The sequence below is a fragment of the Carassius auratus genome, unplaced genomic scaffold, assembly GCF_003368295.1.
Source record: "Carassius auratus strain Wakin unplaced genomic scaffold, ASM336829v1 scaf_tig00214411, whole genome shotgun sequence".
NCBI classification, from domain to species: Eukaryota; Metazoa; Chordata; class Actinopteri; order Cypriniformes; family Cyprinidae; genus Carassius; species Carassius auratus.
This window is the reverse complement of record NW_020527647.1, coordinates 174,523-188,179: the sequence shown is the minus strand read 5'-3', so window position 1 is coordinate 188,179 and position 13,657 is coordinate 174,523. Positions and strand designations below refer to the sequence as shown.

At 38.1% G+C, this 13,657-nt stretch overlaps 2 pseudogenes; one reads left to right on the top strand and one right to left on the bottom strand.

Annotated features, from left to right (window-relative positions):
* Positions 1-4: 4 nt before the first annotated feature.
* LOC113091960 (monocyte to macrophage differentiation factor 2-like) lies at positions 5-1,095 on the top strand (annotated as a pseudogene).
* A 2,938-nt stretch (positions 1,096-4,033) lies between these two features.
* On the bottom strand, positions 4,034-12,154 carry LOC113091965 (AP-5 complex subunit zeta-1-like; annotated as a pseudogene).
* Positions 12,155-13,657: the final 1,503 nt, after the last annotated feature.

Here is a 13,657-nt window from a genome sequence, read left to right as displayed (position 1 = left end):
TAACAGGAAGGTGGAGCAGCGATTCCACATGTGCGACAGGATGGTGATATATTTCTTTATAGCTGCATCTTATGCACCCTGGTGAGCATGTGATGTGTGTGTCTCTAGTAACTCACCATCAGCGTTTTAACAGCTTCACAGGGTTGAGTGTGTTATGATGACAGGTGTCTCTGTGCTTGTGCTGTGGTGCAGGCTGAACCTGAGGGAACTCGGACCCTGGGCTGTGCACATGCGCTGGTTGGTGTGGATCATGGCTTGCGCTGGCTCTGCCTACGTCTTCTTCTTTCATGAGAGTGGGGTTCCCACTTTTTGTTGAGGACGTAGAGGATGCTGATGTGGTTGCTAATGTCCAAAATTGTGTGAAAATGCTGTCTGTGCTTGTGCTTTTGCCAGCAATTGCATTCTAAATGCATCAAATAATGCAAGTGAATATTAGCCAACCAGCATCAGAATATGTTTAAAGGCTGTGTTATGTTTCAGGAACAAAGTACTAGACTTACTGTGCTACAACCGCCATGGGAGCTGTTCCTGCAGTTGTTTTCTGTCAATGGTATGTGTGACTGACACCTATATATGTGCTCATAAATGTAATGAATATGTGAATATGTGCATATTTGTAAAATGAAATAAAGTTGGTAATGGATGGAGACAATAAAAAAAGGCGTGATTAAAGGGAAAACATAAATGTTACTGGTTTTTAATCTTTAAAATAATGTTTGTATTGGCTTCGCCAAAGCTGGCACTAGCGTTTCATTGTTTAGTAATTTTTTTTACACCATGCATACAAGAGAAACAAATGGCACGCTGTTTGGACAGTGTCCCTGTGTATTTCATCTGAGGGAGAGCGACCCGTTTAAACTGAACGTATTATTTCAGCCTAAGAGAGGGGAATATTAGAGCTGTCAGTGGGCGGAGTCTTCTACTGCTGGGAATTGTCTTTTCAAGAGTGATGGCCTCATCCCATTCGCTCATGCATCTGGCACGTCTTTGTGGCAGTGGGGGCAGGCGTACACTATTACGCCATCTGGAGGTACTTGTATGCAACGGGGACCGGCCAAATCAAAATCTCCAGGTGACAGATGAAGATCTCAAGCATGTTCAACATACAGGGTTTGTTGAGCTATAAAAGACAATGTATCTGACCATGAGCTGCCTTTGCATCCCTCTATATTAATCATAGACGGGCATGTTTTAGTAACTGTTGGTCTAAAATGTATTTTTATATAGAAGGATTTCTGTCCTGATAACTCAGCACCTTCTGGCCAGTCTATTTTTGCAGATGTAGTCTTAACCTGTTGACATAATGTACTGTTTTACCCGTCAGTGTTTACAGGCAAAATGTGTATAATACAGAAGACATGAATACATTCCACATCCTTTAAACTGAGCTGATCTTCTGCCTTGATATGAACTCCCATAATCAGACTGTGCTTATGAAAGTCATTTATTGGCATTGAGCAGAAAAATTATATCCAGGTACAGTATTTCTACTACTGTGATCTTGTAGTAATGTATATGTACAACATTTTACAACATGACCTTTTTAATTGTTGCACAATGGATCATGTCTATGGGTTGTGATCATGTTTAGATGGAAAGTTAGAGGGGATGACAGGTCTCTTATACAGTAAAAACTGTATTATTATGAAGTATTATTATAATTTTATTCCTGTGATGGCACAGCATCATTACTCCAGTCTTCAGTGTTACATGATCCTTCAGAAACCATTCTAATATACTGATTGCTGCTCAATTAAAATTGGTGCTCAATTAATAATATTGGTTATTACTATTATCAATGTTTTATCATTTTCTTTTCTTTCTTCCCTCTTTCCCTATATATATATATATATATAGTTTATCTTACCGCGAACTATCAAATGGTAGCATCAGTTTTCACAAAAATATTAAACAGGTCAGCTGTCATTATTATCAATACTGATCATAATGTATTTTTGAGCATCAATTCAAGTCAGCTGAGCTCACACAGAGCCCTTTTTTGTTACTGGGAACGAGCCATGCACATGGAAACTAGCCTTGATGAATTAGTAAAACCAAATAAGACTTCTCTCAAGACCTACTGAAAATATAAACCTTTATGAAACTCTTGCAACGTAAACGTCTGTTTTACCGATTAACAAATTTAGCCAGGAAGCTCAGATATGAAAGAGCATGTTTTAAAGCACTGTGACTTTGAATGTATAACACACTTTTTACTCATTTTGTCATAATGTCACATTTATAGGACAGTAAGCACTTGAATTGTGTCAAATGTCATTTCTATGGTGAATTCTTTTGTACCGTTAGTTTCACAGACTTTCAACAACTCGATCTAAACTGTATTTTAACAGTTTTGACACTAATCATAAATGCAGAATGTGTCATTTATAGAAATGTGTCTCTAACAAACATTCCAATAAATCGAGGAATAAATCCCAATCCTCTGGTGTCTTGATATTTCTGACCGTGGAGCAGAAGTGGAAGTCATGATGAGGTGCAGCGCTTGCCTGTTTTGCTCCAGTGTCACTCCCTCTCCCTTTGTGTCCTTCAGAAACCCTCTCTTGGTATTCTGCACAGATATTTCGAAAACAGTTTCCTGGAACTGACTTATGTGGGCAGAGAGCTGGAATGTCTGTGGAGGAGCCCGCTGACTGCTTTCATGCCCTGAGGAAGCGAGGCGTTGGTGTCTCGGTGCCAGCGGGGGCCGTCGCCTCCGGCTGAAGGGGCCAGAACAAACTGAGCCACATTTGGTAACTTGAGCAAGTTAATAAGTTCATGGGCCCGTGTGATGATCTCCTCAGTGTCCTCCTCACTGTAGCACGTCATCACAGGAGCGCTACGGGCAAACGGCCGCATCTTAGACAGGCAGAGTGACTCTAAGACAACAGAGATATAGAAATATTAGTTGGTACAGGATTTACTGTTGGTTATGGCTGATAATCATTTATAAAAAAAAAAAAAAAAAGGTTGATGTGGGAGAAATACTTTTTTTTTTTTTTTGGCTTAAAATATGTGGCTAATATGGACATTACAAATATAGAGATGTCCAAAAGTCTGAGACCATGTACATAGATTTGAATTGAAATGGCAAAAAAACCTATACAATAATAACAGTGTCGTGAAGGATACTTTGGAAGTGTAATGTGTGTAATGGGTTGCAGATTAATCTAATAAGTAGTGTAATTGTTTCAATTACTTCATTAAAGTTATGTAACAGATTACATTTGATTACTTTTCTAAATTTATAATGAATGCTTTCAGCTGTTAATCATTTTGAAACCTTTAAACCCGGACGGATAATCCTTACAGTCCTCAACACTGACTACTGTCAGACTTTCACAATCTTTCATAACTTGAATTAAAATCATAAGACATAGTTTAACAGGCTATGAGACTGTTTTCAAAATCAAATCTTTGTACAGCTATGACAGGAAACACTGTCATCTAACAATATCAAAAAAAAGAAAAAAAAGAAACCTGTTTATCTTACAAAATAAAGCATATAAATAAACCTAAATATGAAATAAAACCGTTAATAAGCATGAGTCCTTCTTAATCATCGTTGTCTTATATTTTAGAGCAGTCGATGCAATTTAAGAATGAAAGAAATCAAATCTATATGTGTGTAAATAATAAATAAATAATCAGATAAAAATTTTTTTGTTTTTCTAAGTAACAGTAACAGATTACAGTTTATTTTGTAATTAAATGACATAATTCTGTCACATATAATTAGTTACTCCCCAACACTGAATAATGATAAACCTCCATTTGTGCAATGCACGTTTGCAACCATAATTGAGTGTTGACTATTATATCTAAAAATGAATGGAAGGGCGTAGTAATGTGAAAGTAATAGAGCTCCCTTTATAACCGAATGTATTTAAAGACAGAGCCACACAATTGGTTCAGTAGATGTTCAATCACACTGTGGAATTAAAAAAGAAGCAGCTTCTCTCCCCTGCTGTACCGAACTGTGATGAGAAACGAGTACTAAAGAAACGATACAACATCTTAAACATTAAATTTTTAACACCTTGCATGTTCTGCAAGGGCTATGTTGTTATGAATGAACTATCGTGTTGGTCTACCTGGGAATTAGATCCTGACTGCGTGTGGCCAGTTTGGCCAGGGTGGTCATGAGCACAGTGACGAGGCGCGGGGAGAAGCTCGGGGGACTGGCGGACTGGCGCACCTGCGTGATCTCAAACAGCACCGCCTCCAAACACTCAAAAAAAGACGTGATCCGTTCCACCGTGCAGCGAGGATCATAGGACACTGAGAGATATTCGCCAATGACCCACACCTGCGAATAAACGTTCAAGACAGTCACCCCACACAATACAGTACAGCATGATGATGCTCACGATCACCGTTCACTTCCGCTGCTCACCACATGAGTGTAGAAGTCTTCTTTACTGTAAATGTTGGCAGGGGAGCTTGTGAGCTCCAGGATCTCCCTGGACTGATCCACAATCAGAGGTGGGTGGAGTTTGCACAGGGCCTGCAGGTGGGTGCTGAACACCCTACAATCAGAAATAATCACAGTAAAAATCATTTACACATGCAGGATTTAAAAGATGCATAACCCCATGAATCACGCAAAAAAATAACTCCACTAACAACATGGCATGTGCATCTTTCTGTAGCAAATCTTTTGCACAAATGAGTGAGCTGTTGTCCATAAAGAGTATTTAAATAAAGAGTGCCTCACTTTTGGACTTCAACATTAAATGTCTTGATGTCGTAGAGCAGACTGCTTCTCTCCAGCAGCACTAGCAACAGCTGGTTCAACATTTTCTCATCCGCTCTCTATAAAACACAATAAAAACACTGGAAGAGATCACACAATTCACACCTTGTGAAATGTGAGTGCACTGGTGTGAGCTGTTAAATGGCCAGACCTTTCATTTGTGGCTCTCACCTGAGTGACTGTGTTGAAGTACACATGCAGAAGCACAGGAACGACCTGAGCACACCGAACAACTCGTGGACTCTCCGCCATGTCAGCCAAAATCTCATGAAGCATTTTTAGCCTGTGAGGAAATCACACTCAAAGGTTTACAGAAAGCAGGCATTTAACACACACACTTCATTTTTATCCAACATTTAGTTTAATTTTTTGTGCTGTAGGGGTGGTAATTACACAGTTGCAGGTCCATGAGTTGAATCGGAGCATCGGAGCATACTTCATTAAATATTAAAGGTTTGGGGACAGAATTGTCTCAGTGGTGATAAATTAAGTTGATCAAAAGTAAAGACTGTAAAGAACATTTAAATTGTCAAAATTTGAACTATTTATCAAAGAAATCCCTAAAAAAAATGGTTTCAGCTTTGCTAAAAATAAAATGTTTCTTGAGAAGTTTAATCAGCATATCAGAATGATTTCTGAAGGATCATGTGAAACTTAAAACCTGGAGTAATGATGCTGAAAAAATTCAGTTTTACCCATCATAGGAATTAATTACGTTTTTAATTAATGATGTGATTTCAATTATACCTCCTTAAATTCTTCATCCCTGCTACCTTTCTATAAATGAATGAAACAAATTCCTTAATTCTTTGTAGATTATATTCTGTAAGTAATATGCCAGGTCATACCTGTCTATTGTGTCTCCGGTCCCAGCCTCAGGTCTGAGGATGTAGAGGAAGAGGCCCCTGCAGGACGGCTGGGCGGAAAGGCATCCAGACAAGCGGCCACCTTCGCCCCCTGCTGGTCCCAACGCGGGACGGTCTGGAGCCTGATAGCATGCTGATCTGCAACAGCATTGCACCGCTAATTCACATCAGATTTTAACTCCAGCTGAAGGAGTGCTGATCTGTAGCTGGTAAAGTCACGTACCTCTGCTGGAGGTCCAGGGCTGCTGCTAAGCAGGCGCAGATCAAGGATAGTGTGGCAGTAACTCGATGGCTGTATCTGGAGGCTATCAGTGATGGGAGCAGCTCCACAAACTCTGGCAATCAAATCCTGAACTGTTCCATGCCAAGAACTGGTGGGAAAATCACACAAACATTTCAAATGTTACTAATTTATATACAATTTAAGGTAATAGTTCAGCCAACATAAAAAATTAGCTGAAAATTCTACCATCAAGCCATTATAGATGTAGAGGAGTTTGTTTCTTCATGGGAACAGATTTAGAAAAAATGTGGCATTGCATCAGTTGCTCACCAATGGATCCTCTGCAGTGAAAGGGTGCCGTCAGAATGAGAGTCCAAACAGCTGATAAAAACATCACAATAATCCACAGGTAATCCACATGACTCCAGTCTATCAGTTTAATAATTATTTTTTTTTTAGTTCAAACCATTGCAAACAAACCATAACATTTCTTTCTCAAGTGAAAAACTCATCTTGTCTGACTAAGGAGAAAAATATGCACATATCAAGCACTATTTACAAGCTAAAACAGTCCTGTGTATTTTCATGCGTATTTGAGAGGACAGCTGAGGATGGACTTTTTCAATGTAGGAAGTATATCTATCTGTTATTTTCACCAGAAGCAATGGTTTAATGTAAAGTAAAAAATAAAAATAAAAAAATAATTGATTTCTGTTCTGTTTGTTTCCTACGAACACAGCTTTTCACTTCACAAGATGGACTGGATTTGTGTGGATCACTTGTGGATTATTGTGATGTTTTTATCAACTGTTTGGACTCTCATTCTGGCAGCACCCATTCACTGCAAAGGATCCATTGGTGTAATGCTCCATTTGTCCAAATCTGTGTTGCAAAAGAACAAATCACATACATCTTGAATTTTGCTATATTTCTTTAAAAATATGATTAGCCAGCCCACCTTCAGGAGGTTTGGGAAGCTCTGTCTGTAGTTGGTCACCCTTCTCCTGCAGCACACTAGCGTTTGAGAAGACAGAACTGGACAAACTGGCAAGGCGAGCATGGGCTCGTTTGAAACTGCTCGGCGGACAGTGACTGAAGAGTTGGCAGAACACAGCCTCCGAGTCCACCGCTGCAATCTCACCTGATGTTAGAGCATGTGGACATGGAGATGCATTCATACGCTACACTATCAGAGACATACGCTGCTGTAAGTGCTGGGGACTCACTGTGGTTGAGGTAGAACTGAGCGATAGGCAGCAGGGCTCGAGAATAGGTGAGATCTCCATTCAGTCTGCCGTACAGGGCTTTGATGCAGGGGAAGGCACGGTACACGTACGAGGGGTCCTCACCACAGATGACGTCCAATATTGACACGGACTCAACAATACACTGTACAACAGATATACAGAGTCACCATCTATCTGCTGTTTAACTTGCTGTAAGTCTTAACCATGACATGATTCATCAATAATACGGTGTCAAATCCTATTCTTTTGTGCATTAGTTTCTGATTTTAATTACTGAATTTTCCATTATAAATTATATTATCAGCTGAATTTAAGTTCACATCAATTTTAGGATTTGTTGACGTGACTTAAAAAAAAACTTTTTTTTGGGGAATAAAACGTTTTTGATAAGGCACAATTACTGTGTTTCTTAAAATGTTAAATATATGCCTATTTCTTTTGATTATTTAAAATGTTTATGTCAAGGTTAAAATGAAAGAAAAAAAAAAAAAACTGTGGGAATCATGCTGGATTTACCGGAGTACTTTCTCTCTTTTTTTAATAAATACTTTTCTTCAGTTAGGTTGCACTAAATGAATAAAAACTGACAGTAATGACATTTATAAGATTTTTATTTCAAATAAATGCTATTTCTTATAAATGCTTCTTTTGATCTTTCTATTAATCAAAGAATCCGGAAAAACAAAACAGAAAAAACATTACGAAGCACTGTTTTTAACAATGATAATAATAAGACATTTTCTTTGAGCAGCAAATTAGCATATTACAATTATTTATGAAGGATCATGTGACACTGATGAGGAGTAATGAAGAAAAAAAAATCACCTTTACTTACACAGAAATACATTACATTTTAAAACATATTTCAATAGAAAACATTTTTTTACTCTTATTTTTTTTACTCTACTATCAAATAAATGCAGCCTTAGTGAGCAGAAGACACTCTCAAAAACACTATGAATTTATAAAGACATGAAACTTTTGAATGCTAATGTATGTGTACTTACTGCTTTCTGCAGCTTGTGTCTGTCTTCTTCAGGGCCTCTACATTGTGAAAACACAAGATAGAAATAAATCAATCCACTCTCCAGCAGAGTGTAATAAACATTCTCTAACAGCTGAGCTATGGTCTACTCCACTCCTGTCACTCTGTTCAATGAGACGCTGGCAGTACTCAAAAGCCTTCTCTCGGAGTCTCTCTTTGGGAGGAAGTAGTCTGGTGGAAGAGGATGTGGCCGACACCATGGACGTCACTGAACTGTCCACCTCTGAGCGATCATCTGCACCAACAGCACAGCACATTACACCCAGAGCACAACTCCTCTTCCAGCAGGATTTAATCAAGCACGTTATCTGGCACGATTCAGTGCCATTGCAGGGCTGAGCATAAGACAGTACATGTAGGCTATGTTCGGAATTGGAATAGCACAATTTTTACAGTATGCAATATGTATAACATGTACACTATGCACATTTTGTGAATGACTTACTACTTTTGCCAAAATGTGCAATATACAAACAAATGCACACCGCATGAAAAGCAGTCTTTTTATTCTTCTGAGATTAACTTGATGTCACACAAAAGTAAACATGGTAAGGTCATGTGACAACAGCTCAGCGTGAAACACTGTATACTGTGTCTCATGCACTATTTAATACAAATAGTAAGCTGTATACAGTTTATTCTCCACAGTTACTCCACAGTTATTCTCCACATGCTAGTAATTCATTCCAAAAATAGCCATAGACACAAAATCAATTTGATACACACAGAAGTTAATTATAAATCAGAGATCAATGTCATTGAGTAAAGAGAGTTTGTGATTGTGCAGGAAGGAAAAGCACACAGGCTTTAGATTGATCAAATCAGACTTTTCGCTTGCATCTTACCTTGGTGCTGTGAATGAATGCCCTGCGCTTTTATTAGTAGAGCTAGCAAAGATGAAAATCCCATATTATTTGTCTTTACCAAATGAAGTATATATATCTTACACGGGACATTTCGTGAAACTGGTGTCATTGTTACAAATGTTTTCTAGTACCTGAAATATACTGAAAATACAGAAATAAAAGCTAATCCAAACTATCGGCACATAATATAAGAAGTAAAACTAAACTAACACTGATCATAAAGCAAACCAACTGCTGCAACATCTCTGTTCGGACTACCTGATTCTGTGTTTGTAGTCCCGTCTGTGTCATAAGTGAGCAGCCAACTCTTGATCATAGAGAAAGTGTACATATTCATCCACTGGTCCTCAGTGTAACTCTGACCCACACACAGCACAGTGAAGAAGTCACCTGTTACCACCCCATCCACCTCCGTCAGCGGGGCAGGCTGATGAAGAGATGTTGACAAGTGATGAGCAGTTCATTAGAAACTCGCGCCTGAGCTTGACTGACGGTGAAGGTACTGATGAACAAAGAACAAAAGCAACATATGCCCCACCTGACGTGTTCTTGGTCCACTGAAAAATCCCCCAGAAGACATGGAGGCTCCCTGCTGCATACTGGCATAACGCAACCAGTCCACCAACTTACGACTGACCACATTCACCTGATCTGGGTTTGGAGAGAACGTGATTCATGTTAACGTCTTTGCATTTTCCAGATTATAGTATTTCAGTTATGCCTTTTTAATGCATATAAAGTTAACTAGAGAGTGGGGGTTTAAAAGTCCATTTAAATGATTTTGTTGCAATGTGAGAACAGATTTGGATAAATGTAGCATTACATCACTTGCTCACCAATGGATCCTGTGCAGTGAATGGGTGCCGTCAGAATGAGAGTCCAAACAACTGATAAAAACATCTCAATAATCCACAAGCCTCCAGGGCCATTTGTTCAAAAAGTTTTAATCTAGATCAGAATTATCTGAATTCAGAAACCCCATGTTTTTCTGTCCAGGATCGGGTGAGCCATTTTACTTTTGTGCTTGTTTTTAAAAGCAAAACCAGATACACACTTTTTTTGTGCCAGTGTTTTGCATTGTATTTACATAACTAGTTTCTGACTGGTCCATCTCTGATGATTGTGCCAATGTAGTTTACAATCAGTAATATGATCAGCTGTTTGAGGATATATTACATGTTACAAATGTTGTTTTTTATTTACCAGTTTTGAAGTTTTATTAATTTGTTTTTGTTCCTGAAATCCATCCTTCTGCTGGGAATAATCCTATTTTTTTGGATCAGAAGTATCCCAATCTCACTAAAATGTTTTAAACACCACAAAATGAGGATTTAATCCAGATCAAAACCAGGATTAGATTTTGTGATCTAATCCGAGTTCAGAATGTTTTTTTTTTTTTTATGAACAACCCATTTTCAAGATTTGATCCAATCCGACGGCCCCAAAATTTTTTCCAGATTACTTTTGGCCCCGGGGCCATCAGTTAACTCATTAATCTCGTGAAGCAAGAAGCTGCATGTTTGGAATACTTCAAATAGTTGTATTATATCTGTCCATTATATTTCTTTCTCCACTGAAAATGTGGCCTTGTCTGAATCAGGAGAGAGATATGCACAGATAAAGCGCCGTTTAAAAACGGTCCTACACAATTCTTAACAAATATCTTGGTGGATTTTGATTGTGAGAGGACAACAGGGTATGTATTTATTTTTTTTTTACTGGAGGAAGCGCTATTATGGACTATGGATTTTATATATTGCCCAGAAGCAATGATTTAAAGTTAAAAGTGTTTCTTACAAACACACAGCTTTTCACTTCACAAGACGTTAATTGATGGACTGATCATTGTGATGCTTTTATCAGCTGTTTGGACTCTCGTTCTGATATTCATTACTTCTGACAACTGGAGTCCACTGTGATTCCAATATAGTATTGTGTTCCTCAGATGTGATCAACTTTACCATCTGTGAGAATCTCTGGATACACAGTAATCATCTTAGAGAGAAGGGGAAGCGCATGTCTGGATATCTGCCCGTCAGACAGCCGAGAATCGAGACTTTTCAGCAAATGGTGGCAAAGAGGCATCACATCTTCTTGACTTCCAGCCTGAGGACAATTAGACGATTAGTTCAGTGTTCATGAACAGAACTCGAGCTGATCGTGAACAGCATGTGACTCACCTGAGCGAGGACAACACTGGCCACATGGCTGAAGGTCCTGCTGTCGGGACTGAGATCAGAGCACAGGCTGTGTACGCTGGGAGGAAAGCTGTCCCGGAGGATGGAGGAGGACAGAACCTGAAGCTGCTCTGGACATGAAGAAGAACGAAGAACCGTCTGCAGCTTCAGCACCAGATCTGACGGGAGCCTGCAGGCAGTGGAGGTGTTCAATCAGACTTAAAATAGACTTTTCTGAAGGGCCAGACAAAGGGTTTCATGCCTCTGTGCTGTTCAGGTGTATTTTAAATGAATATGACTCACTCTGTCGCATATTTAGTGGCAGAAACGATCAGATTGAGCCTCTGGAGAGAATCCACTGTGTCTCCACTAACATCTTTACTGTGGAGCAGCTTAAATATGCGTCCACAAAACCTCTGCAGCTCTTCCTCCTTTATTTCTCTGAAGGCACATTTAAAATAATTAACAGATTTGTCATTGGGAATAACTTGTCTAACTAATAGGCTATAACTGACCAGTCATGTGACCACCACAGCTTTTGACAGTGAACATTTTAGGTAAAGATATAGATTTACCTTGCCTGCTTTATTAAACTCTCCGTCGCGGCAGTGTACATTTTTGAAAAAATATTGCAATAAACACAAAACAAGAATCAAAATATTAGATCCGTCGGCTGTGATGACCTGACAACAAATCACATGACAATAAATGGTTCCGCTTTTCCGCGTCAGTCGGGCACAAAATAGTGTGACAAACACGAGGGTGGAATTTGCATACAATATTCATACTATGCGGTTGAATATCATATATAATATCACTAAGTAGAATATTCTATGGGTAGAAAATCATACTGGTAGAGTATTCATATCGGTAGATTTATTATTTATATATGGTTCCCCTTTTGACAGTCGGCGACAAATAGTTTGATAAACGAAATCATGGGGATCTGTATCGAACATCTTCAAGCAACAAACATGCATGTGAAAATTGTATGTATTAAAATAGTACGAGACGAATGCTAGTTAATACGACTTAGGACATGCATCTATGTCTAGACTAAAAGGGGGTTTGGTCCCCTTGAAAGAAGATCAGCGTTCATTAAAAAACAGCCATTAGCTTGTAAGAAACAAATTCACCTACATGCCAAATAATATCCACATACTTATTATATGACAAGCAATAATCAACCAGTAAATCAATTCAAAGTAAATCTTAAAGCAAAAAAAAAACAAAAAAAAACAAAAAAAAAACCCTCTAATGTTGTAAATGTACTTTAACTCCTCAATAATTGTATAGTGTAATAATATATAAAATCTAGTTTTATTTTTATGACCTTTTCTACATCCAAATATAGAAATACACTAAACATAAAACTTACATCATCTAACAAAATGACTGAAGAACTAACTATAATAAAAAAAATAATCATAGAGAAGCATTGCAGTCTCAATGCATAATACTTTCTTAACAGTAAAACATATAGCAGTTAAATTTAAATAAATACATTTAATTCATTTATTAATTAATTTTACACAGACTCCACGGATGCAGTACAATTCAAAGCTGCATTTGGATAGTATCAGACTATAAATTCATACCTACTGTTCTTAAATAAACCAGGGACCAGAGATCTTCATTACACGCTCAAGCAGGCTGCAGTTGAAACTTTATAGTTCAAACGTTTTAATAGTTTACTGTTGACATTTCAGCACATTCACGAGTTCTGCTCGGGCAAAGACAGGACAGACTTGCAGTTTTGGTGCACAGGGTTATAAAGAGTGTTTATGCAATATAAATTGGAAGCGAATTGTGATAAATTGAGAAAAAGAATCAAGCTAGGTACCCTGCATACAATAATGACAGCAAGATTTAATTATTTAAAAATAAATAACATGGATGATAAAAGAAACAAATTGATGGTGGAGGGGCCGACATAGAAAGCAATACTTAAACCTTCATCCATGAGGAATCCAAACAGAAGATGCCATCATCACAGATTCATTTCAAAGATTAGCCAGAGAAGTATTTTTATTCGTTCCAGATACACCATTGCAAAAAATGCATGGACAGAAGAAAAGCCCTCATACATTGTGTAGTTGAATACACATTAAAAAAAACAGACAAACCTGCAGACATTTACAAGTGCATGGCCTGATCTCACAATGCAGAATGATTTGGAGGGTGTTTTGTGTACAATGCAAAAAGATTGTATCTTTCAGCTAGAGTCAAAGGAGAAAGAAACACCAGCAATCAGTTTCAATTAGAAATGTTTAGTGTATAAACACTTGCATATGCTAATATGCACAACACAAGAAGCACAAAAAGAAATAATATAAAACAATCTTGAATCTGTGATAAAATACTCCATGGTTATATGTGTGTACAGACACTGACAGATTGTGGAAAAATGTACAGGCAGTGACAGCTAATTCTGTACGATAAGGGTGTTAACAGTGATAATGTTTGTTTCACCATTCCAC